This window comes from Panthera onca, chromosome B2 (assembly GCF_046562875.1).
Source record: "Panthera onca isolate mPanOnc1 chromosome B2, mPanOnc1 haplotype 2, whole genome shotgun sequence".
In the NCBI taxonomy this organism is placed as follows: domain Eukaryota; kingdom Metazoa; phylum Chordata; class Mammalia; order Carnivora; family Felidae; genus Panthera; species Panthera onca.
Genome location: NC_138343.1, coordinates 16,964,357 through 16,987,968, shown reverse-complemented (window position 1 = coordinate 16,987,968; position 23,612 = coordinate 16,964,357). Strand labels below are relative to the sequence as shown.

The window sequence follows — 23,612 nt, the reverse complement described above, 5'->3', positions numbered from 1 at the left end:
TCTTTGAGCCCAGGCTTCTTCGCTTACAACATGAACCATAATGCTTTCAAGAGGAGGGGTCTTTGGGATGATCTCTTTTTGTCGCTACGGCTTGGAAAAAAGATTGTATGTTTCTCTGTTCACGAGCTTCTCGGTTTGAAGCTGACAAGCCTTACAGGGAAATCTGATCAAGCCCCTCGATTACAGTACAATAGTCTGTGCTGCGGCACCATGTTATACTTGGAATATAAACAGCTGACTGGTTTTCAGGTGTCTATTTCAAAAGGACTCGTGGCTCACTTGTATTTGGGCAGGGAGGCCCCGATTCCTTGCCACTTTTGCAAAGACTTAGGCCGACACCCAGCAGCCCGCAGGCCCCGTCAGCAGGGCAGCCCAAGGCAATAGGTCAGGCACCTGTTCCGTATTCCTGCTGTTGCATCCGCTGAGACCAGAGGTGGTGGTTCTGTTTTTCTATTATATCAAGAAGAACTCCGTTTTCTTGAGGGGCCATAGGGTCAGTAGGATCAATTTGCATGCCTTTGTGTGTGCGTGTGTGTGTGTGTGTGTGTGTGTGTGTGTTTGGAACCCTGCCCATATAACACTTTTTTTTTTTTAAGTTTATTTATTTTGAGAGAGAGAGAGAGAGAGAGAACGAGTGTAGGAGGCACAGAGAGAAAGGGAGACAGAGACTCTGAAGCGGGGTCTGTGCTGACAACAGAGAGTCCTACGTGGGGCTTGAGCTCACAAACCCATGAGATCATGACCTGAGCCAAAATCAAGAGTTGGACGCTTGACCCACTGAGCCACCCAGATGCCCTGGAACCCCGCCAACTTAAAATCTTTATGATATTCTCTGCATAGAAACATCTATGTATACATCTTTTTATGTATCTGTTTTGGCTTTTTGTTTGCTTATTTGTTTATGTTAGGCATATTTTAAACAATATATTATTATGAATTAATTTTAGTCTTCTATCCAAGTGGTAAAAATAGTCCCAAAAGTTTTCATGTATTCTTCTATCTTCCGCAAATGAAACCATTGTACAACTATCGAGACCGGGAAAGTAAAAATAGTACAGACAATACCACTAATTAATCAACAGACCTCACTCCAATTTTGCCAGTTGTCACATCAATGTTCTTTCCATAACCTAGGACCCAAGCCAGCATTTCACAATTGCATTTAGTTGTAATGACTCTAATCTGGGACAGGTCTCCATTGTCTTTTTTGTCTTTCATAACCTTGATACTTTTGAGCCTGTCTCTCAATGTGGGTCTCTCTGATGTTTCCTCACAGTTGAAATCAGGTTTGTATGCTTCTCTCTTTTAAGCACCGGGTTTTGGAGTTTGGGAGCTGGAATTCATATGCCACCCATGCATCATGCGCCTGTGTTCTTAGCGAAAGGCAAATTCACTTACAGAAAAAAGAATCTGCTTCTGGCTGTACCTCTGGAGCTATAAAATTAATCCTTAATGCAACTAATATAGCACTTATGGTTCACCTCCTGGGTTTTCATGAGATATATTTTTTAAAGGAACGTGAACTTTAAGTGTTATATTGTTTAATGTGCTATTTAAAACAGCTAAGTACCTGAGGGTATCAGTTCTTAAATCCCTATCATTAGTCATCATTAATTCACAGGGAACACAGCTAAATCATCAGAAACTAATGCTTAGACCAATTATTGGATCAACAGAAATTCTTAAAGACTAAACTCACCCATAAATAACTTCATAGTTTAATAGCAACCAATCGTGGGGCACGAAGGGGCTCAGCCCCCAAAAGATTTGCAGGCTGGGTACGACTATTGACGTCTCCAAAATGAGTGTGGGAAGCTGACAGGGGTCCAGAAGTTCTTTCAAGCTTTCAATTCAAATGCCACGTAAAAACTATAACTGGGACAGGAATCAAGACCCAAATTCCAGTCCCCCAGCTTACTATCATGTCACCTTAGTCTAGGAACTCAACCCCACTCATTTATTCCCCCCTTTTTAAAAAAGAGAGAATGTCTTCTGTGTGCTCAGCTCTAAGCCAAGCACAGGAGATCTTATGCCGAATTAAAATAGATAAGGTGTTTGGCCAGAAGGGATAAGGGAAAAGTGTTCTAGGTGGCGGGAACAGTGTGAACAGAGCCATTTGGCAGAAGAGAGCAAGAGTTTGGAAAAGGGACCACGGCAGCTAGATGGCAGGGAAAAAGGGCAACAGAACAGAAGCTGACTTTGTGGTGGAGGGAACGGCGAGACTGTGGGAACACCACAGGGAAAAATGAACCCAAATGGATCATAGAGCTAAATGTAAACCCTAGGCTTACAAAATGTTTAAAGGAAATGGAAGAGAATTCAAGTTGAGAGTCTGAGGTAAGCAAAGCAATGTGGTACTACAAGCAATTGAACACAGAAAAAAAAATGGTGCAGTGGACTTCATCACAATTTAAAACTTCTGCCTTTTATAACACACTCTTTTTTAAAAAATGTCTAATGTTTATTTTTGAGAGAGAGAGAGAGAGAGAGAGAGAGCAGGGGAGGGGCAGAGAGAGAGGGAAATAGAGGATCAGAAGCAAGCTCCTCACCGACAGCAGAGAGCCCAAGGCAGGACTCGAACCCACGAACTGTGAGATCATGACCTGAGCCGAAGTCGCATACTTAACCGACTGAGCCACACAGGCGCCCCTAAAAGACACTTTTAAGAGAACAAAATGGCAAATCCCAGGATAGCAGAACATGTGAAAATATTTGTAACCTGAATATGTAAAGAGCTCTCTCAAAACTCAATAATAAAATAAACCCAAACAACCCAATTAAAAACGGGGAAAAGCCTTGACCAGATACTTCAGCCAAGAATATATATGGGTGGCAAAAAAAAAAGGCAGATGAGAAGATACCTCAACATCATTGTTAGGGAACCACAAATTAAACCATGATGAGATCTCTTCATACCTATTAGAAAGGCTAAAATTTAAGAAGACTTATCATACCAAATGTTGCAGAGGATGTGAAGGGCCTGGAACTCTCCTTGCTGGTGGGCATGTAAAATGGTGCAATCACTTTGGAAAATTCTTGGCAGTTTCTTAAATTAAACATTACCTTATCATATTATCCAGACATTCTGAGGCATTTACTCAGAAGCAATGAAGGCACATGTCCATGCAAAGACTTAGATATGAATCTTCATAGAAGTGTTATTTGTAACAAGCCAAACCTGGAAACAACCCAAATGTCCATCAGCAAATGAATAAATTGTGGTATATCTTTACGACGGAATGCTACTTAGCGATCAATGCTACTTAGCGATCAAAAGGATTGCTAAATGATTGATACTTGCAACAAGCTGAATGTCCAAATAGTTATGTTGGGTGAAAGAAGCCAGACAAAAAGTGTGTGTACTCTGTATGATTCTATTTGTGCAAAATTTCCGGAAAATCATTTTCTGTAATGACAGAAAACAGATCAGTGGCCTCTTGGCATAGGCAGGGAGGGGGGGAGGGGGTGGCGATGAGTGGAAAAGAAGACTTACAAAGGAGCATAAAAAGACTCTTGGCAGTGATGAATGTTATCGCTCGTGTGATTTTGGTGATGATTTTGCAGGTGCAGATGTATGTCAAAAATTATCAAATTATATACTTTATGTGCAGTCTGTTGTTGTATCGCGTCTATTTTATTCAATTGTATGTCAATCTAATTTTATTCTAGTGTATGTCGATTCTATTCTATTCTACTCTTTGTCGGCCAGAGCTGGGTCATAGGCGGGTCTTGGGCCACATGCCTGTGTCATGGCTGAAACGGAGGCTGGGGACATGCATGCTTGCCTTATAAGATTGGAGGGTTCCCCAAATGCTGCAAGGGTCATCCGATGCTGGATGGCCAAGAATCGCCAACATCAGGAGTCCGGGCCACTTTTAAGCTTACCTTCCATGCCCTTAGCTAAGAAAGGAATTTTTATAAGATTTTTGTTGAGGATCCCATGAGATCATATATGTGGAAGTTGCCATTTTCAGTATAAAGGCAAGCTGTTATTTTTCAAACCCATGAAACTTTGGAACTGAACATTTTTTTTTTTTTTTTTGGTCCAACTAAAGTCTTAAAGGAATACACAAGAACTAAATAGCTGAGGAGAAGGCCCCATGAACAAACAGTAGGAGATGCCAGAAGACAGAGAAAGGCCTTAGATTCTAGGTTGTGAAGCAACCAGCAGAGGGCCCAGAGAGAACAGCCCGATAAAGCTGACTCCTTGAAGGAAATTCTTTCTCTGGCTATTTCTGTAACTTTAAAATCTAGTGACGATGGGGGCTGTAGCAGAAGCATTACAGTTAATAAGTTTATACACATTGAAATCTGACACAGTGCCTATTATAAATAATAAGTTGAATAAGAATACCTTTGCAGCTGTCATAAAATATGTTTGTATTACTGCGTGTATATCTGTATAACACATATTACCAAGTCAAATCTGGGAAAATGCTATCACACCCATCTAACAGTTCTACATCATCTTACGGCACCATCTTGCATTTGCATATCCCCAGCCGCGCGCGCGCACACACACACACACACACACACACACACACACACAGTTTGTTAACACCAACTGAACTGACTAGATGCTGTAATTCCACACATGACTCCTATGACTTGGCCTTTGCTCTACCACAGTCAACACTGGAAATGGAAGCATTTAGTCTATAGGACACCCAGGGAAAGACCTTATAACTGCATTTAGAAGGTTATATATTTCACAGCACCCCCGGTATACTAACAAAGTAACATTAATTCCTCCAGGTAATTGTTTGCTATGTGTTTTTAGGTAAACATCTGTATTTTAGAAAAGTTTTAGAATTACAGAACAGTTGTGAAGACAGAACGGAGAGTTCCCGTTCCACACCCACTTTCTCTTATTGTCAACATCTTACATTCGTGTGATGAGTTTGCTAAAGTGAATAACCAGTATTGATAGGTTATCATTAACTAAGGTCCCTACTTCATTCACATTTTGGTGATTTTCACCTAATGTCTCCTTCTGTTCCAGGATCCCATCCAGGGAACCGCGTTACATTTAAGTCATCGGGTTTCCCTAGGCTCCTCTTAGCTGTGGCAGTTCCTCTGCCTTTCCTTGTTTTGGATGACTTTGACCGTTTTACAATTTACTGCTCCGAGATTTTGTGGACAGTCCTTCAGCTGGGATTTGTCCATTTTTTTGTTGTGATCAGACCTGGGTTATCTGTTGGCGAAAGGAAAGCCACAGAGGTGACGTGCCATTCCCACACGTCATATCAAGACACATGCTACCGACACGACTTAGCACAGTTGGTGTGGACCTTGGCCACCTGAGTTAGATGCGCTGTGTATTGTGTATTGTTCACTCTGCGATGTAGCGGGTCTGTCTGCCACTTATTTTGTCATTGTTTTGCTAATATTTTGTCATGAGAACTTGAAAACACACGCCCAAGGTGAAGTCTTAGGTTTTTATAATATTTACATAAATCCCCAAGATAGATTCTACAACTGATCTTTTACTACCCTTGCTTGGCCACACCCCTGCTATCCATTCTGCCACCCATCACTGTCAATTCATCTTTTTTAAAAAAGTTGCCATTTATTTGCTTATTTATTTTTTAAAATTTTTAAGTTTATTTTTGAGAGAGAGAGAGAGAGAGAGCGCATGAGCAGAGGAGGGGCAGAGAGAGAGAAGGGAGAGAGAGAATCCCAAGCAGGCTCCACACTGTCAGCACAGAGCCCAACGTGGGGCTCGAACTCACAAACCATGAGATCGTGACCTGAGCTGAGATCGAGAGTTGGACGCCTAACCGACTGAGCCACCCAGGGGCTCCTTGTCATTTATTTTAGATTCTGCCGGTGTTGCCCCACAATGCAAGAAGAGAGAGAACAGCCTTGTTGCAAAGAGACAAAGGAAGAGAATCATACTGGATTTTAAAATCCAAGTTGTTGAGCTGCCGTGGCAGGAGCACATTGAAGAGAATAGTGGGGGGTAAAAATTAGCCTGCAACTTAGGAACTAGCGGAAAGTCCTTTGACGTCATGAAGTGTGTCCAAAATACCACTGCAACTCCAAAGATTACCAGCCAATAGCATGGAAAGAAGCTGAAGAAAACTATGGCCCAAGGCATGTGTGATTTCAGGGCATTTGAAGAAAAAGGAAGACCATTTTCCAGTTTTGGATACCAGGAGTGCATCTCCAAAGGAATCGTACCAGAAAAACCTGGAATTGGATTCCCATTTCCAGGACCCGTCCCCAGCACTAAATGGGAAATGCCAGGGTGTCATATTTTAACGATCTATTCCTTTAAGGCAGAGAAGGACGCAATGAATATCCCTTTACACTCCTCCTTGTCTGTAAGTGTGAGTATTTCTCCGGGAGAACAGCCTTTGTGTTCCTTTGCTAGAGATGCTGTAAAAAATAGTACCACAGCCTGGGTGGCTTCAACAACAGAAATGCATTTCTCACAATTCTGGAGGTTGGAAGTCTGAGATCAGTGTCTGCAAGAAGGATTCCCTGTAAGCATTGTGAGAGTCTATTCCAGGCCTCTCTCCTCGGCTAGAAGGTAACCACCTTCTCCCTACGTCTCTTCACACTGTATCTCCTCTGTCTCCGTGTCCAAGTTTTCCTTTTTATTAGGACACCAGTCATGTTGGATGAGGGCTCACCCTAATGGCCTCATTTTAACTCGATGATCGTTATAAAGGTCCTGTCTCCCAATAAGGTCATGTTCTGAATTGCTAGGCTTAGCACTTCAGTGTACGAACTGGGGGGCGATTCAACCTGTAAGTCTTCAGATTTATTTTTTGTACAACCCTTCAACGAATTTGGAGAAACTACGTACCCCTCACACAGTTTAACATTGACCTTTAAGAAATTATAGGCTTAAAACGGTTCCGAAGGGTAAAATTGCTGGCATTTTGTAAATATTAACATTTAAAAATAAATAGTGACTCTTTCAAGTGTATCCAAAAAAATCTAAATACCATAACAATTTGATTCAATAATCATCATCTATTAAAAAATGCATGCATAATTTCCTATGGAAATTTGATATCTTTCCTATTTCCACATTCCGTTCCAATTCCCCCACAGAGTTTTTATCTTCGTGTTATATATTTTCACGCTGGGAAGTCCCAGTTTTGATCACCCTATTATACTTCTTTTTGACAAGATTATAAGTGGAAATTAAAATTTTTAAACGTTTTATTTCCTGGGATCATAAGGCTGTAAGTGTTTAAACTTTCTAATTGGTAGTGTTATCAGTTGAGCAAGAAAACAAAACTATATTAGAAAATAATTATCCTCTTATAATTTATTGAACAGAGGAAATAAAATATCTTTGAAAATGCTTCTCCACAAATGATATAAATAGTGCTTCTCCCTCCAATTAGTTCATGTATCCATTGATGAATGGCTTTATACTAGAACAATATGATTTCTGCAGTGACTTTTATTTCTGTCTTCCACCCCATTTTTATAGAAGTAACTGCTGAGAAGACTCATTCATAGTAATAAATAAGTGGGAATGAAAGGTGTTTGTTAAAGCAATTTTATCCAATTGTTTGAATTTTCTTCAAATTACATGCCAACTACTACCTAGTAATTTACTACCCAAAATTATTTTTAGTACTCTTCTTGTTAAACATCTATTAAATTCAGGGTGCCTGGGTGGCTCAGTGGGTGAGGTGTCTGACTCTTGATCTCAGTTCAGGTCTTGATCTCAGGGTCGTGAGTTCAAGCCCCGCATTGGGCTCTGTGCTGCGCATGATGCCTATTAAAAAAAAAAAAATTCTATTAAATTCTTCAAATTGGTGAAAGTTGAAAAACCACCTGACAAGCAAATGAGAGTTAGTTACACTTCCAAATTCCAGAAGAGACACCTAGATTTATCAAACAGCTCTTGGTCACACCTGTTGCTCCTTCACTGTAAGCACCTTGTTTAGAACAGATTGCTCTCTTAGAGTTCTCCAAAAAAGCAAACTCTAAAATCAAGTCTTGGGGCCCCTGGGTGGCTCAGTCGGTTGAGTGTCCGACTTCGGCTCAGGTCACGATCTCCCAGTCTGTGGGTTCGAGCCCCGTGTCGGGCTCTGTGCTGACAGCTTGCTCAGAGCCTGGAGCCTGCTTTGGATTCTGTGTCTCCCCCTCTCTCTGCCCCTCCCCCTCTCATGCTCTGTCTGTCTCTCTGTCAAAAATAAACATTAAAAAAATTAAAACAAATAAAAATAAAAAATAAGATCAAGTCTTGGGTTCAAGTGGTTTATCTGAAAGTTGATCCCCAAAAGTATATCACAGTGGGGACTTCCTGAGTATCATGTAGAAGGCACCTCAGAACTGTCCCACCAAAGGGCAGCACCTGCCCTTGTACGTGGCTGAGTACCAGAGAGAGTCCTCCTTAGGCAAAGGCTCTGGGCTTTACCACTAGAAAGTGCAGTGAGCCCCGAAGGGGGTCGTAGGATACACAGTACACATCAATAGTGTCGGTACCTGAAAGGAATAGAAACATTGTAACTTGTATTACTGATAAAAATATCTCATCACATTTTAAAGTCTGTTATCATTGGGTCGCCTGGGTGGCTCAGTTGGTTGAGCGTCCGACTTTGGCTCAGGTCATGATCTCACAGTCCGTGGGTTCGAGCCCCGCGTCGGGCTCTGTAATGACAGCTTGAAGCCTGGAGCCTGCTTCAGATTCTGTGTCTCCCTCTCTCTCTGCCCCTCCCCTGTTCATGCTCTGTCTCTCTCTGTCTCAAAAATAATAAATAAACGTTAATAAAAAAAATTTTTTTAAAAGTCTGTTATCATCATCAAAACCTTGAAGCTGCAGATTTATCTCATTTAATTTATAAAAAATATCCTTCTTACACTGATAAAACCAACACCCTCTGTCAAGCCTATCCACAAAATAAAACATCTTCTGACAGCAACAGTTTAACTTCGTTTTTGATTCCAGTAAATGTTAATACAGGATTCAAAAATCTCATTAGCCATTCCTTGAATCAAATTTGAATTTAATAGTACATACATATTAAACACTACTAAAACTAATGAGAAAGAAATTTCAAGATGCATATTGTAAAGGGATGATTTCAATGGTGTAGAGATTAATTTATTCCCTTATAATAAGTTATCCAAACAAGAAAATGAACTGACGTGTCTTGTCATTTAACTTACAATATTTTGTAAATGATATTTAGATACCATTTGGCTAACACTGTAAATTATTTTTGAAAAGAGGTATATGATGAAAAACATGGCATTGCTTTGGTAAGTGTGTTTGTGTGCATTTTTGGATTGTTGGTATTGTGCTATGGGGAGTAATTAAATTAGAACCCAGTATAGACGTCAGAAATAACATCATTGATTTTTAGATCTCAGGATAAAACTTGTCCTCATATTTAAAGGAAAAGGGGGCATCTGGGTGGGGGCGGGGGGAGGGTCTTAGTCTGTTAAGCGTCTGACTCTTGATTTTGGCTCAGGTCACGATCTTACAGTTGTGAGATTGAGCCCCATGTCTGGCTCTGTGCTGCGCATGGAGTTTGCTTAAGATTCTCTTTCCCTTGTTCCCTGCCCTTACCCAGCTTGCGTGGGCACAAGAGAGGGAGAGAGAGAATTCTAAGCAGGCTCCCCACTGTCAACCCAGAGCCTGGCACGGGTCTCTATCTCACCAACCATGGGACCGTGCATGACCTGAGCCAAAATCAGGAGTCAGATGCTTAACTGACTGAGCCATCCAGGCGTCCCAACATGAAGCGTTTTATAAATAAAATGAGCTGGGAATTAATTTCAGCTAGAATAGACATTTAACTACATGCTTTTATACTGTGCATTTTAGCTGCTTTATTGAAGAGCACACACTGAAAGAAAGAAACGATGAACACATTTTATTTGTGGCTTTTTATCCAATTTACTTTGGGCAGTTTGGTGTCTCCATGTCAGATGCATTAAAAAAAAAAAAACCACAGAGTCACTAACCTATGCTTTTCTGGCTTTTTAATGTTGTTTTTATTTCCAGCTAATGATACGCTTTAGGCATAAATATTGAGGATGGCCTAGAGGAACTGCTAAATTTTAACTTGACAAACAAGTGATGTCTCACAATACAACGAGTATGTGACGCTGAACATCACATGATCACAATGGAGCCAATGGTTCTCGAAATTTGCTCTGATATTCAGGTGCTTTGGATGACAAACATGTTTCCAGACGAACTGTGCCTACAAACCAAGGTTTTACTGTATCTCATCTCAGAGCAAGGCTTTACTCCTAATAGAAATGTGCCTACAAACACTAGAAGACCAAAAGCTTTATGGTGCTCTGAGTAGTCCTTAAAGGAGGCTTCTCTTTTGTTACTCACAGGTTTTTGAACTCAGGAGCCATGAACTGAAGTAGGATTTGGGATGGATGTAGGAAGGGCTTTTGTGAACACAGGTAGTCTCTTAGGTCAGTCCAGCAAAATCCTGCAACCTGACGAACCCTTTGAATAGCCCCGGTGTAAAGAATACCGGGTTCCTGGGTGTGCACATGTTCAATGTTAAGAAACACGGCCAACATGCCCTCCACGGTGTTTGTGCCCATTTACACTTCCATCACCTGTGCACGAGTGTTCCCATCACTCTGGAGACTTGCCTCCATTTGATACGATACCATCAGACTTTGAAGGTTTCATCCACTTGGCGGGTGGATTTTGCTTTACAAGATTTCCAAAGAAGGGCAATGAGTTCATGGATTTTGCTTTACCTTTTCCAAATTATTGATGAGTTTTGGCTTATAGTTTGTCAGCTTGTCAGTTTGTCAGCTGAGTTTCTATGGCAGTAAATGATCCTTATTTCTTTCTTCCTTTTTTGTTTGATTTTTAGAATTAAATTTTGAAGCTATATATATATATATTTTTTTTTTTTTAATGTTTATTTATTTATTTTGAGAGAGAGTGAGAGAGAGTGGGGAAGAGGCAGAGAGGGAGAGAGAGAGAGAGAGAGAGAGAGAGAGAATCCTAAGCAGGCTCCATGCTGTCAGCACAGAGCCCAAAACAAGGCTCGATCTCACAAACCATGAGACCATCGCCTGAGCCAAAATCAAGAAAGAGTCAGGCGTTTGACCCACTGAGCCACTCAGGTGCCCCTAAGTTCTTTATATATTCTATATGCTGATCCTTTGTCTGGCTTAGTGTTGCAAATACTGTCTCCTAATCTGTCCCTGTATCATATCTTTAACTTTAGAGTCACTGTCATTATTCTCATCGTCCAGGCCTGTTTAAATACCTTGTGTGCACTACCTCATTTAATTCTCACAATAGCCCTATGAAGGAGGGCTTATTATATCCCCATGTTACAGATAGAGAAAGTGAGGCATGCCAAGCCTTAAGGAAATTGATCAAGGTTGTCCAGCCAGTCAGGAGAGGAGCACTCATCCTTAATCACTAGACTTGCCTCCTATAACCTCATCTTAATACAATGCAAGCAATACTGCAGTGTTTAAGACGTAAGTTCAGTATAATACAAATGGTATTGAGTTTTATGGTCAAAAGCTATAGGCCATTTCATTTTGATTGGCATGAAGTCCTCACAATGGATTATATATTATGTGAGACCTGTGGATTACAAAAAGGAGAAAGAAAAGACACAGTCCCTGCCCTCAGGGTGCTTGCAACGCAGGAGGGAAGGTAGTCGATTGCAATACTGTGTAATGAGCCCCGTAATAAGATCCAGCCGAGGACGCTGATAGAACATGCAGGAGGGGCCCTAACATGCAATCATGTGTGGTTCTACCAATAATCATGTCATACAAATGATCTCTGGCACATGTGCCAACCTTCCCTTGTCTTATACATTAGATGAGACATAAATGTCCGAATTCATACGGCTGATCTGCTTGTTGAGATCTTTTTGGGACTCTGACTTGCCCATGGCAGGTTTCAGCGAGCATTTCCACCAGCATGCCAGTTACAGTTTGCTTAGAACGTTGTCAATGTCCTTATTCGTATCATTCACCACCCAAAGAACTGGTAAGAGACGTAGGATAGATTTTTGGAGACAAGTTGGGGGGGGGGGTGGGCAGCACGCAAGCCAAACTGATCACCGTTCTGACGGTGGTTCGTCCCATTTTGCCTCTACTTCTAGAATACAGAAGGGTAGCATGGGCGAGGGGAACACAGAGCAAGGTGGTGATAAGCAGCTCTGGCCACAGAGGTGGGGGTGACCATGGCGGCTGTCCCGCTGTTTCCTTTCCTTTTCCTTCTTTTCCTCCCTTCTCCCTGCCCCCAACCACCATCAGACGCTGCAGAATCTCTTCAAGAAATTAGTGAAGCTTTAAGTTCTCATTTGAGCTGAAAATTACACAGCATCACTTAAAACTGCTGGCACCGCAGTTTATCCTGTTTAAAAATGGGGGGGGGGACAAGTAATGCTGGACGCTAGATGGGAAATTTCAATTCTTCACTGCGTTTTGGAAGGAGGAAAGATTAGGAAAGGCAGGAGATCACTTTTGCCTGTGGGCCCTGGTGGTACCAAGCGGGAAAAGCACACCCACCGGTAAAGCCATTTGTGACTTCGTGCGAGAGCAAATGTTGTCTTACCTGGATTTTTCCTATTCTGTCATTCCAGATTGGTTATTTTTAAGCCCGCAAGCGCAAATATTCTTGGCTGCTAGTGTTCGGTCTCACCTCGGTTGCTATTTTAGCCATTGTCCTATAAAGGGACGGCCCTGTGATCTCGCAGGGTGCCGTGGAAGAGAGGGAAGAGAGGGGAGGCAAGGAGGAAAACGTGACCAGGAGGGCAGACGGGCTGCCACCAGGGCTGTTAGCAGGCACAGGTGAGGGGTGGGGGCAGGGGGAAGCGACCAGAAACAAAGTCCGGCAAAGTGCGGCTGCCGGGAGATGGGCTGTTTGCCATTTGTGAGAGTGAGTTTCCTTAAGACTATGAAGGAGTAAGGCTGGGGTGACGCTAGCGACCGTAGCAAACAGACAAGAAGATGTAAGGGAACTTCTCGGCCCGTTATGCCCTATCCCCTTCCCTATTGGAAGAGGCAAAGGTGGAGGGAACTGGCGGAAAACAAAACAAAACAAAACAAAAAAACCAAAAACACGGAGTTTGCAGCATCGGTGCCAGAATCACAAAGCTGAGTACTCAAGGATGAGTTGGAGGCCGAGAGAACAACTTCATAGCTAGCTCCCTAATAAAGTCCACGAGGATGGAGCCTCAGCCACTTTATCATTGAGTTCACTCCTAAGACACAGCTAGAGCCAGGACAGTGATTCAGGAAGCAGGGCAAGACATTTACCTTCCCCAGGAAAGAGAATACTATCAGTTTCCCTATGAAAATGTTTATTTTTAAGGTACCTCCGGGGGTTACTCATGCACACTATTGAACATTATTTATTAGCGCATGCATTTATTTAACACATGTCGGGATGTACCTTCCAGGTTCATGGTCTTTACTGCCTAGGGATTCTGTAGGTGGAAAAGAGGGCTCATTTAAAGCCAAGTTTTCCACTGCAGCGATAGCAAATTTATCTAAAGCTGGCCAGGCTCCTAGGCAATTATCTTTCACCACGGTCCGTTCTCTGTCGCCAGGAGGGCTGCGTTAGAGAGAGAGAGAAAATTAAAAATATTTTAAAATATAAATGCCACACCATCCCCGCCACTTAATCCATTTCTTTTGCAATCTCTTAGGAAATTTGGGAGAGGAAGGAAGTTTGAGTCTCTGTCTTTAGGCACTGATTACATAAGGTGAGATTAATTTTCCCATATGGTGCATGGAATCCACCTCGCTGCTCTGCAGGCATACTTTTGCCTCACGTAAGTCTATTTGTGTCTAGCTAAGCACACAGAGTAGAGTGTAGCTTAGAATAGAAAAAAAAAAAAAAAAAAAAGAAATGGGAAGGTAAGGAGAAAAAGAAGTGTGAAAGGCAAAGAGAGAAACAGAGGACAATTTCATTCCAGGTTCATCCTTCAGGATGGGTCAAACCCATTAGGATCTAGTCATTCATTCCAACGTGTAACATGTATTGAACATTTACGTGCCAAGTATTGCAGGATAAAGTCTCTAGACACCAGGCACACAAAGACAAAACGTGACCCCTACCTTCAAGAAGCTTCCTTTCCAGTGGAGAAGCTGCACGAGCGAAAGAAGTCATGGTGCAATGTGGCAAGGCTTCTAATTAATGAGATGTGCTCAGGGTGCCGCGAAAGAAGAGATGAATGGCACCAAAGTCCCACTGGAAGTCTGGAAGGCTTCCTAGAGGGGATAGTACTTTTGGCTGGTCAAAAATAAAGGAAAGATGCCTGGGTGGTTCAGTCGGTTAAGTGTGTCTGGCTCTTGACTTTGGCTTGATCTCATGGTTTGTGAGTTCGAGCCCCGCGTGGGGCTCTGTGTGGATAGCACGAAGCCTGCTTGGGATTCTCTCTCTCCCTCCCCCCCCCCCCCGCCCCTTCCTTATTCGCACAAACACACACACTCTCTCTCTTTCTCTCTCTCAAAATAAATAAATAAACTTAAAAAAAAGAAAAGAAAGTAGATAAGATTTGGGGAAGTGGGATCAGCATCTTTCAAGGCACAGGGACAGGAAACAGGTCAGTATAACAGAGCATGGGATGAGAGATGGAACAAGAGATAGGAGGAGACAGGGCTGTCAAAAACCATGAGAGGTATGGAATTTTCTCTACTTGCAAGCTAACAAGTTAGCTTGGCATGGTTTTGTGGATCGTGGCAGATGACACAAGATTCCCGGGTCAGAGACAAAGTACTATGTTATTAATGGGGTAGCAAGCAGCTTTATCTTCAGCATATTTGCACTGGCCTCCTTTTTCCCCCAGATGACACAGAAGTCATGTGATGGACCCGGATGCATGCTACACATTCAGTAGGTTTGCTCTGAAGCTGAGGAACCCAGACCCAAAGGCACAGCCCTTTTGAAGCAAGCAGCTCTCAAGTCCCCCGCTCCAAGGGAGCAAGCAGAAACAGTGACCATGCTGTCATCACCTGCATCTCCTTGGGTCCCTTTGTGACTTGCTGCAGGAACTGCTCCGTGTCAGGAGAGGGCAATTCTTGCAGTCTGGCATGCTTGGTAAGGGTATGCAGAGACACTCGGCCCCCATGCGGACTGCCTCTCCCAACAGGGGCCAGACAGTAAGCAGGGGCCGTCTCACGAAGGGCACTTTAGATGACGCTGAGGAATTTGAGCTTTGCCCCAAAGCATGTGGCACCCTTGAAGACTTGGCCAGAGATATGTGCTGATAGGAGCTCCAATGTGAAAGGATGACTCTCGTAGCTGTGTGAGGAAAGGATCGGACAGCGAGCTGAGACAATGAAGAAAAGCTCGTTAGGTGGCAATCCCAGTATTCCGTGTGTGAAGTGAGCTACCAGAAGTCAAGGTAGCAGAGGAAGAGGTCGGGGGAAGGTGGTTAGTCCCAAGGGTATTATGCAAGGTAGGATCTGAAGCATTTTTGTGGAGCTGGTTAAAAACATTATTTTAGAGAGAATCTAAGTCAATATTACTGATAACTTAGTGTCCTGAATTTCATTAGCATTTTACACGTATCAGCTCATTTGATCTAACTCTTCGTGAAGGAGATACTATTGTTGTTTTACAGATGAGGAAACAGGTGCAGAGAACCTAGAAGGAGAGCCCTCCTGGTTGCCAGGCAGGCAGCTGGGTGGGTGGTAGTGTCTCCCATTGACATGACCCATAGCACATGTGGGGCAGGTCTGGGAAGGAAGATGAGGCATTCGGTTTGGGCCCATATTATGACCTGAATGTTTGTGGCCCCTCCACCCCCCAATTCATATGTTGGATCCCTAATCCCCAAAGTGATAATGGTATTTAGAGATGTGGTCTTTGCGAGGCGGCTAGGGTTGATAAGGCCATGAGCATGGCACCCTCATGATGAGGTCAGTGCTCTTCAAAGAAAAGGAAGACAAAGAATTCTCTCTTCGTGAGCATGCACTGAGTAAAGGTCAAGTGCGTGCGCAGAGAGAAGTTGCCATCTGTCAGCCAGGAGGAAGGCCCCCGCTAGGAACTGAACTGTCTGGTCTCTTGATCTTGGACTTCCCAGCCCCCAGAAATGTGAGAAAAGAAGTTTCTGTTGTTTAAGCCACTCATTCTATGGTGTTTTGTTATGGCAGCCCAAGTACACGGAGATAGCCCAGTTGAGCGTACGATATCTGGTCAACATGTGAATGGTGATTCTTAGTAGGTATCTGAATCCATAACTCTGGACTCCAGAAGGGAGGTCTTTGGGGGAGAAATAGATTAAGGAGTAGTCATTGAAGGGATGGGAAGTGAAATCACGAATTTAGATGAAACTGCCTGGAAAAGTGGGATGAATAAAAGGAGCAAAGGGTTATGGGATGAGGCTGAGGCAGGGAAACTAAAGAGATCCCAGGAAAAACTGCTTTTTTCACTCCTTTTTCTGCTTCTATTCTTGCTAGGACCTACACGCCCGCCTTACACAGGCCTTATAGAACAGATCGTGTGTGTCCTCCTTGTGAAGGTCGTGGTGTTGATGATTTCTTTGGAGTCCTTCAGCACAGAGACCACGGACTCATCAAGACCCCCAGGTTCCAGGGCGTAAGTGATTTATGGAGGACACCTACACATTCGCATTTGTTTCTGGATGCCTGAGAAGACACGTGCATGGTACCACAACCCTCAAGAGAAACCCCAGACCCCGAGCAAAGATGGGACTCACTCTCTTTTCCCTTCTGAGTCTCCCAGACACTCTGTCTGTGTCTACACTCCACATCTTCAGTCAACTCTGCTCTCACTTCTCCTTGGCTTACACATGATTTCTATCCTGCCTGAAGCCAAGGACTCCCCTCTGAGTCCTCGGACCCAGCCAGCCTGCATCAAAGCTATGAAGCTTGCATCAAAGCTACATTTCAGGGGCAGGTAGAAAGGAAAGCCCCAGAGAAGACCGACAAGGGATGATTAGAATGGTAAGAGGGAAAAGAAAAAAAAAAAAAAGGAGAGAAGGCGCAGAAGCCAAAGGCGGGGAGAATTTCACGTAGAACAGAGTGCTTAATAAAAACTTGACCTCAGGGGTGCCTGAGTAGTTCAGCTGATTAAGTGTCAGACTCTTGATTTCAGTTCAGGTCATGATCTCAGTGTTGTGAGATTGAGCCCCGAATTGGACTCTGCACTGGGTACGGAGCCTACTTAAGATTCTCTCTTCCCCTCTCTCTCTCTCTCTCTCTCTCCCTGCCTCTCCCCCACTTTCTATGTCTCTCTAAATAAACCAAACAAAAAACTTGACCTCAGAAAGGTTGAGTAATGAAAGCACCATGCGCACTGAGTAAGGCAATTTGCAGGTAATTTCTAAGTGTAAAGAGAGTAAGTTAAGGTAGTGGACAAGAGAGGAATCGTTGAAATTTGGACTGTGGATGACAAACTTGAGATACCACGCATTAAGTTACCTCAACGATAACTTCAGAGGATGTTCAACTGTGTTGGTTGGCGGGATAAGTGAAGCAACAAAGTGGACAGCCGTTTGGTTTTTTTTTTCTTTTTCTAAAAAGGTGTGATTCCATATCTCTCTGGAAGAGAATACTGTTGGCTTTTAAGAAGGTCATAGCAAGAATATGCACTCCCCTTGCATAGACTGGAAAAAGAGTGGGCATGTGTCCCAGAGAGCCTACTTGTAGTCAAGACAGGGTTTGGATTCTGATCCCGGTGCCTTGCTCCGCTGCAATAAAAATGGAAAGTGAGGGGTTAAGAGAACAGAGCCAGATCTCTTGTTGGTCGCGCTAAAATGTAACTGTTGTTTTTTAAAAAGCGTTAGAAGTGTTGTAAGATAGTAGGAAGCAGGGATAGGCCAAAAAGACCATGTGGCGGAGACCTCTCTTATCTTTCACTGCAGTTAATTAATCAGCTCAGAGAGAAGATAAAGGAGGTAGAAATGCTTAAAAAATAAATAAATAAAACATGGGCATAGGGTCAAGCAGAGCACTTGTTGTAGGAGATGATTATTATAATTAATGGTGATACATATGGATGATGTCAATTTGCAAAAGCTCTGAGGGCCTGGGAATTCTTCCATTCTCTCGTCCTCTAGGCCTTGGCTAACTCAGCTACTCCTCCCTGTTAACCCGCTGACCCTGCTGCTGTCTTCGTATTTTTGGTGTGTGTGTGTGTGTGTGTGTGTGCACACACGTGCACATGTGCGCAATTCTGAATAGCTAGATATATATCGCTATGGAAAGTAGTTCTACAGACAGCAAGTATCCCAAGAATACGCACATGTGCGTAATTCTAAATAGCTAGATATATATCGCTATGGAAAGTAGTATCTACAGACAGCAAGTATCCCAGAATCCCAGCAAATATCCCAGATATCCCAGCAATATCCCAAAAGGGCTGGACGATAGGCTTAGTTGAATGTAATCCAAAGTGCAATCAAGTTCATGGTCTCCCGTGATTATCAAGAGGTAGCCTTCTCATCTAAGATGGAAAAGTAGGATGTTCTTTCCCAATATGGACTGTTGCACATTAACCAGCTTACTGAAGAACTACTAAATTTTAAAGTTGGAAGAGTTTTTAGAAATCAAAATTTCTAACTTTTTATCCCTGTAGATGAGAAAAATTGAGGCCTAGATAGGCTAAGTTATATCTCCAGGGTCACACGGCTGGACAGTGGCATGGCCAGGATCGGTACAAAGGTTTTCCAGTAACTTACTATTACTCATTTCATGTGGCATATGTGTGAATAGAAGTTAAATATATTATTGTGTGCTCGGACACATTTGAATATATTTTTTAAAACTCTGCTCTCACTGCTTTACACGTATGTTTTTCATGCACAGACATGGGTTCAAAGACCTATCCAGCTTTTACTTGTATATTCTTGAAAAACAAAATTTTGTTATTTGCAGAATATCAAGCTGTATCATTGAGAACCTTAACCCTTTTACCATTCTATATCCTAGCTTTTTTTTTTTATAAGATTTTATTTATTTATTTCAAGAGAGAGTGGGAATGAGTGAGGAAAGGGCAGAGACAAAGGGAGACAAAGAATCCCAAGCAGGCTTCATGCTGACAGCACAGAGCCTTGACTTGGGGCTCAATCTCACGAACCGTGAGATCATGCCCTGAGCCGAGATCAAGAGTTGGACGCTCGACCGAATGAGCCACCCAGGCGCCCCCTCGATATCCTACCTTTTAAAATCTAAATATCTAAATCTTTTGGGGGAGGGGTGCCTGGCTGGCTCAGTTGGTAGAGCATACAACTCTTGATCTCACGGTTGTGAGTTCAAGCCCCAGGTTGGGTGTACAGATTATTACTTAACTACGTAAAACTCATAAAAATAAAAAAAAAAAAATTAAAAAAACGTCTTCAGGGAATATTTCAGGCTGATGATAAAGGAAATAATATAGTTGGCTGGACATAAGCTCAAGGTCTCTTTGATAAGCCTGTCACAGAACGATTCCTTAGGAGACAGGGTGGTCTCTGAGCTGTGAAGGGAAGAACAGGAAGGGTCGAGCTAGAGAAAACTTCAGGGTCTCAGTGGCGATCTCTCTAGCTCCTGTTTGGTCTTTTCGGGAGACCTGTGCCAACTCGTCCATTCACCTTTGAAAGTTGCTGTGAATTCCCTCTTTTAAATATAGCAATCACGCCCCAGATGCCTGTTATTCTCTCTGACATCAAACGGACAGCTCATGTTCTTTACTGGCATTGTTTCCAGTAGGTCCAGAATGGCCTCCTACAGCAGGCCGTGGGTTCATTAGTCATACTTTCCCATCTTTGCTCTTCCTTTCTTCTTTCCATCAGAGCCTGTAGCACCACGTATGATCACATAACTTATTTTCATGAATGTTCATATTTGTTACTGCTTATTTCCATTTACCTTTGGAAAGCTCTGATGACAACTTCCAATCCAACTACTTCTTAACTCTGTGGCTAGAACCAAATCACTCTGGCTTCTCAGAGCCTTTTTTTTTTTTTTTTTAACCTCTGTAAATCTGTAAAGTTTATACCTGATCTCCTGCTCCAAGGAGATTAAAAGTAGGGAAGTGCTTGACATTTTCCAGTGTGATAAGCTGAATTCAAAGATGGGCCCCCAAGATTCCCATCCCCTGGTTTATATACCCTGTATAATCGCCTCCCCTTGAGTGTGGGCAGGACCTGTGACCATGATAGGGTTTCACTGCTATGAAAGGATTACTAATCAGTTGACTAGGAGTTCATCAAAAAGGGTGGGCCTGGCCTAATCAAGTGAACCTTGAAAGAGGAGCGATAGCTTTCCTAAAGGGAGATATAAAGCCAGAGAGGTGCTCCTGCTGACTCTGAAGTCAACAGTCTTGCTGTGAGCTCTCTATGGAGGGTGGGCCTGTGAACTTGGCAGGGACTTGAGTGTGGCTTCAGGGAGCTGAAAATGGTCCCCAGTGGATAGCTACCAAGAAATCAGGGATTTCAGACATACGGCTGGAAATAAAAAAATTCCACCATCATCTGAGGGAGCTTGGAAACAGGCTCTTGTCCAGTTGAGCCTCCCAGTGGGAATACCGTCCAGCCAACGCCTCCATGACAACCTGGTGAGACCATGAGCAGAAAGCCCAGCTAAGAATGTGGTGGAGTTCTGGTCCACAGAAGCTGTAAGGTAATAGGTGACTGTCATTTTAAACTAAGTCTGTGCTAGCTATTATGCAGCAGTAGAAACTAATACAGCTACTCAGTACCAAACACCAAGCGGTGAGGGGTGAGGGAAATGGACGTTCTCTCTTCTCGCCTGACACCCCCCCCCTCCCCCCATTCCGACCGCTGGGGCACAGGCGAGATCAAGCAGATGTGCCTACCTGGAACTTTGAATCTCGGGGGAGGGACACAAAGACTCAGAGACTATTAGAGGTCAACCCCTGAGGTCAGAGGCAGGGGGAGCAGTGCCTCGCTCAGCTTTCAGACAGGATGTGACCATGTGGTCGTGCCACATGGAACCAGGTCCCCTTCGTTCCTGACTGTTCTCCGTGTTTGGTGTTCGTGTAAATCCTGTGAACCGATACATTGCCTTTCCGATGCATTTATTTCTGTTGCCATTAGCCAGAAAGTGCTTCTGTGATTTGCCACCAAGAACTTTGATTATTATAGATCATACATGTGAAAGTGCCTTGTAAACTGTGACAGATACCATGGATGTAACATATTATTTTGACTGTTTCTCTGCCTTCACTTTTCTTCAGGCTCCTGTGTATGACCTCGGGCCCTCTCTGGGCTGTTATAATTCTTGGTGTCATTCTGCCCATTGATATTCCAATAAATAAGGGTACCTTGATTCTAATAAACAAATGGAACTAATAGGTCAGTCTCTGTGAAAACGAAGAGGCCGTTATCAAAAAACACTGAGGGACATTTAGGCTCTCAGAGACACAGAGAGGGACCATGGGGGCTTGAGTGGCCCGTGTAGGTTTAAAGGACTTGCCTCCAGTCAAACTCAGAGGTCAAACGGAACAATCTCTGCCTGTCTTCAACCCTTCAGGAGGCAAGTGTCTGCTACCGTGGGGGTCTCCAGGGAAGACGTGTCCTGAATGATCCTTCAGAATGGGCTTGCGCCTTAGAAACGTACCTTCCAACGGGCTCAAATTCACATCTAGGGTTCACACCTGCCCTGTAACGAACCAGAAGCCTGTGTGTTATCTTCTCAGACTCCCTGCATTTCCACCACGGACAGAATGGGAAACCAATGAAAAGAGAAGCATCATCTTTGAGAACAGATGATTACGAAGCACAGTTTAAAAAAAAAAAAGAAAACCAACACACAGGGACACCTGGGTGGTCCAGTCGGTTAGGAGGCCAACTCTTGATCGCTGCATAGGTCATGATCTCACCGTTGGTGAGTTCAAGGCCTGCATCCGGCTCTGCGTTGATGGCATGGGGTCTGCCGAGGATTCTGTCTTTCCTTCTCTCTGCCCCTCCCAAACAAACAAATCCCAAACACACAAACACAAAACCACTGCCTTCTTCAGAGTCGTCTCAGGGGTCACTGGCGCCCGGCTGGGCAAGAGGGGTGGGGGTGGGCAGCCCACCACGTGCAGTCCTGGAGGCTATGCTCTTGGATCACGTGTTGGGTGTTGGGGCTGTAACCAGTGTGAGAGCACCTGAGAGCAGGTCTATTTTGTTCTGACCAGCTAAACCCAGGGCCCGTGGATCAATTTACAAATGGCCAACGGGGGCCCTGGGGACCCTTTGTGGGAAAGGCCTCTGCGTTTGAAGAATGAGGACTCCGACCATGACTTTCCCCACTCACCATATTTGCATCCAGTTCCCAGCGAGGAGGGAATGAGGTGTTTGTCCGTGACTCCCGGCAGGAGAGCTCCGGTGAACTGAAAGGCAGGCCTACCTGGGGCCGGAAGCAGTCAGGGACTAACTGTTGTCTGTAGAGCACAGAGCAGGTGGAGGGAGGAAGAGGAATCACCGGTGGCGGCGTGGTGCTGCACAGAATAGCTTCCCAGGATACCCACCGGAGGATTGCATTTAAGTTCCTAAACAGGGAAACAGCTGCCAACGTGACCTCAGTAGAGGAAACTGTAAAAAAGAGTGAACAAATTTAGCAACCTCGGGTGGCAGTTTACTTGTAACCCTTGGGACAGAAATGGGGAGCGTGACAGAAAGCCAGTGGCACCGTGACAGAGGGAGGGGCGGAGCGCATGCGTGGTAGAAGGCGCTGCTGGGGGAGGAGCAGAGTGAGGACCGGAAGCAGGCGCACCGACCTCGGGGGCATCAGGCCAGACTGGGCTGGGCAGGGGGGGGGCACGTAGAGGGATCAGGCTGGTGGCTGCCCCGGCCTGGCTCTGGGCAGAGTCACATCTGTCTGAGGTTCTTCATGTTGACTAGGCATTCACTGCCCATCCCTTGGCATAGGAGCAAGCGGAGGGCCGCCAGGGTCTTGGCAGCTTTTGAGCCCCATGGAGTCTACGTGATCCCTTTCTTTGACAGTCCCAGGCTTGGCGGGGAACGGGGTCATGTGCCAACTGCTGCAGCAGAATCAACTGGCCACCAACCCCTCTTGGTGGCTATGAGGTCAGAAGAGTTGCACCCCTGTCCCTTCCCTCTGTAGTTATGAACGTGGCCTGTGATGTAGCGAGGCCTTGTAGCTTTCAAATTTCCTCTGCAAATGATGCTTTCCATTGAGGATAATATAATGTCAGTGTTCCAAGGCTCAAAAGATAACTCAAAATAGCAAAACAAAGTGTAAATCATATTTCCTGGTTTATGTAGAAATGAATATGGTTGTAAGCGCGGTACTTTGTGTTTAGAAAAATCGACCGCCAGTTTATACACACCGTTCCCTTTATTCGTATTACCGAAAAGTCAGAGGTGCGGCATTTAAACTCAAAACGTGCAAGCTTCCATGAGAGAACTGGGAGGCTGGGGTTTGCAAATGCTTGGACAAGTTGCCGGAAACTGGCCCCAGATACTTTTGTAATGGACATTCTGAATAGTGGCTCTGTGCAAAAGCTTTGGTAAGGCTGAGAGCAGGAGAATACTGATTGGGAGCCCTCCACCCTACCAGGGGTTGACCAGTTGGCCAGGAAGGAAAAGCACCGTAGTAGGAGCAGGTGGAAGGTGATATGAGATACATTGTATCTTCTGATTGTCACAACATGATGGTAGGATTAGTATCTCCTTTTTAGAAGTTAACAGTCACATACCTAAGGA

General features: G+C 44.0%; 1 long non-coding RNA gene across 1 annotated transcript; it reads right to left on the bottom strand.

Moving 5' to 3' along the window:
• Positions 1–13,272: 13,272 nt before the first annotated feature.
• LOC132666738 (uncharacterized) lies at positions 13,273–22,984 on the bottom strand. The gene is made up of 3 exons (XR_013555497.2): positions 22,201–22,984; positions 21,415–21,561; positions 13,273–13,543 (listed from the first exon to the last, which is right to left on the bottom strand). It is a non-coding gene; the product is annotated as an uncharacterized LOC132666738 (long non-coding RNA).
• Between the last annotated feature and the right edge of the window lie 628 nt (positions 22,985–23,612).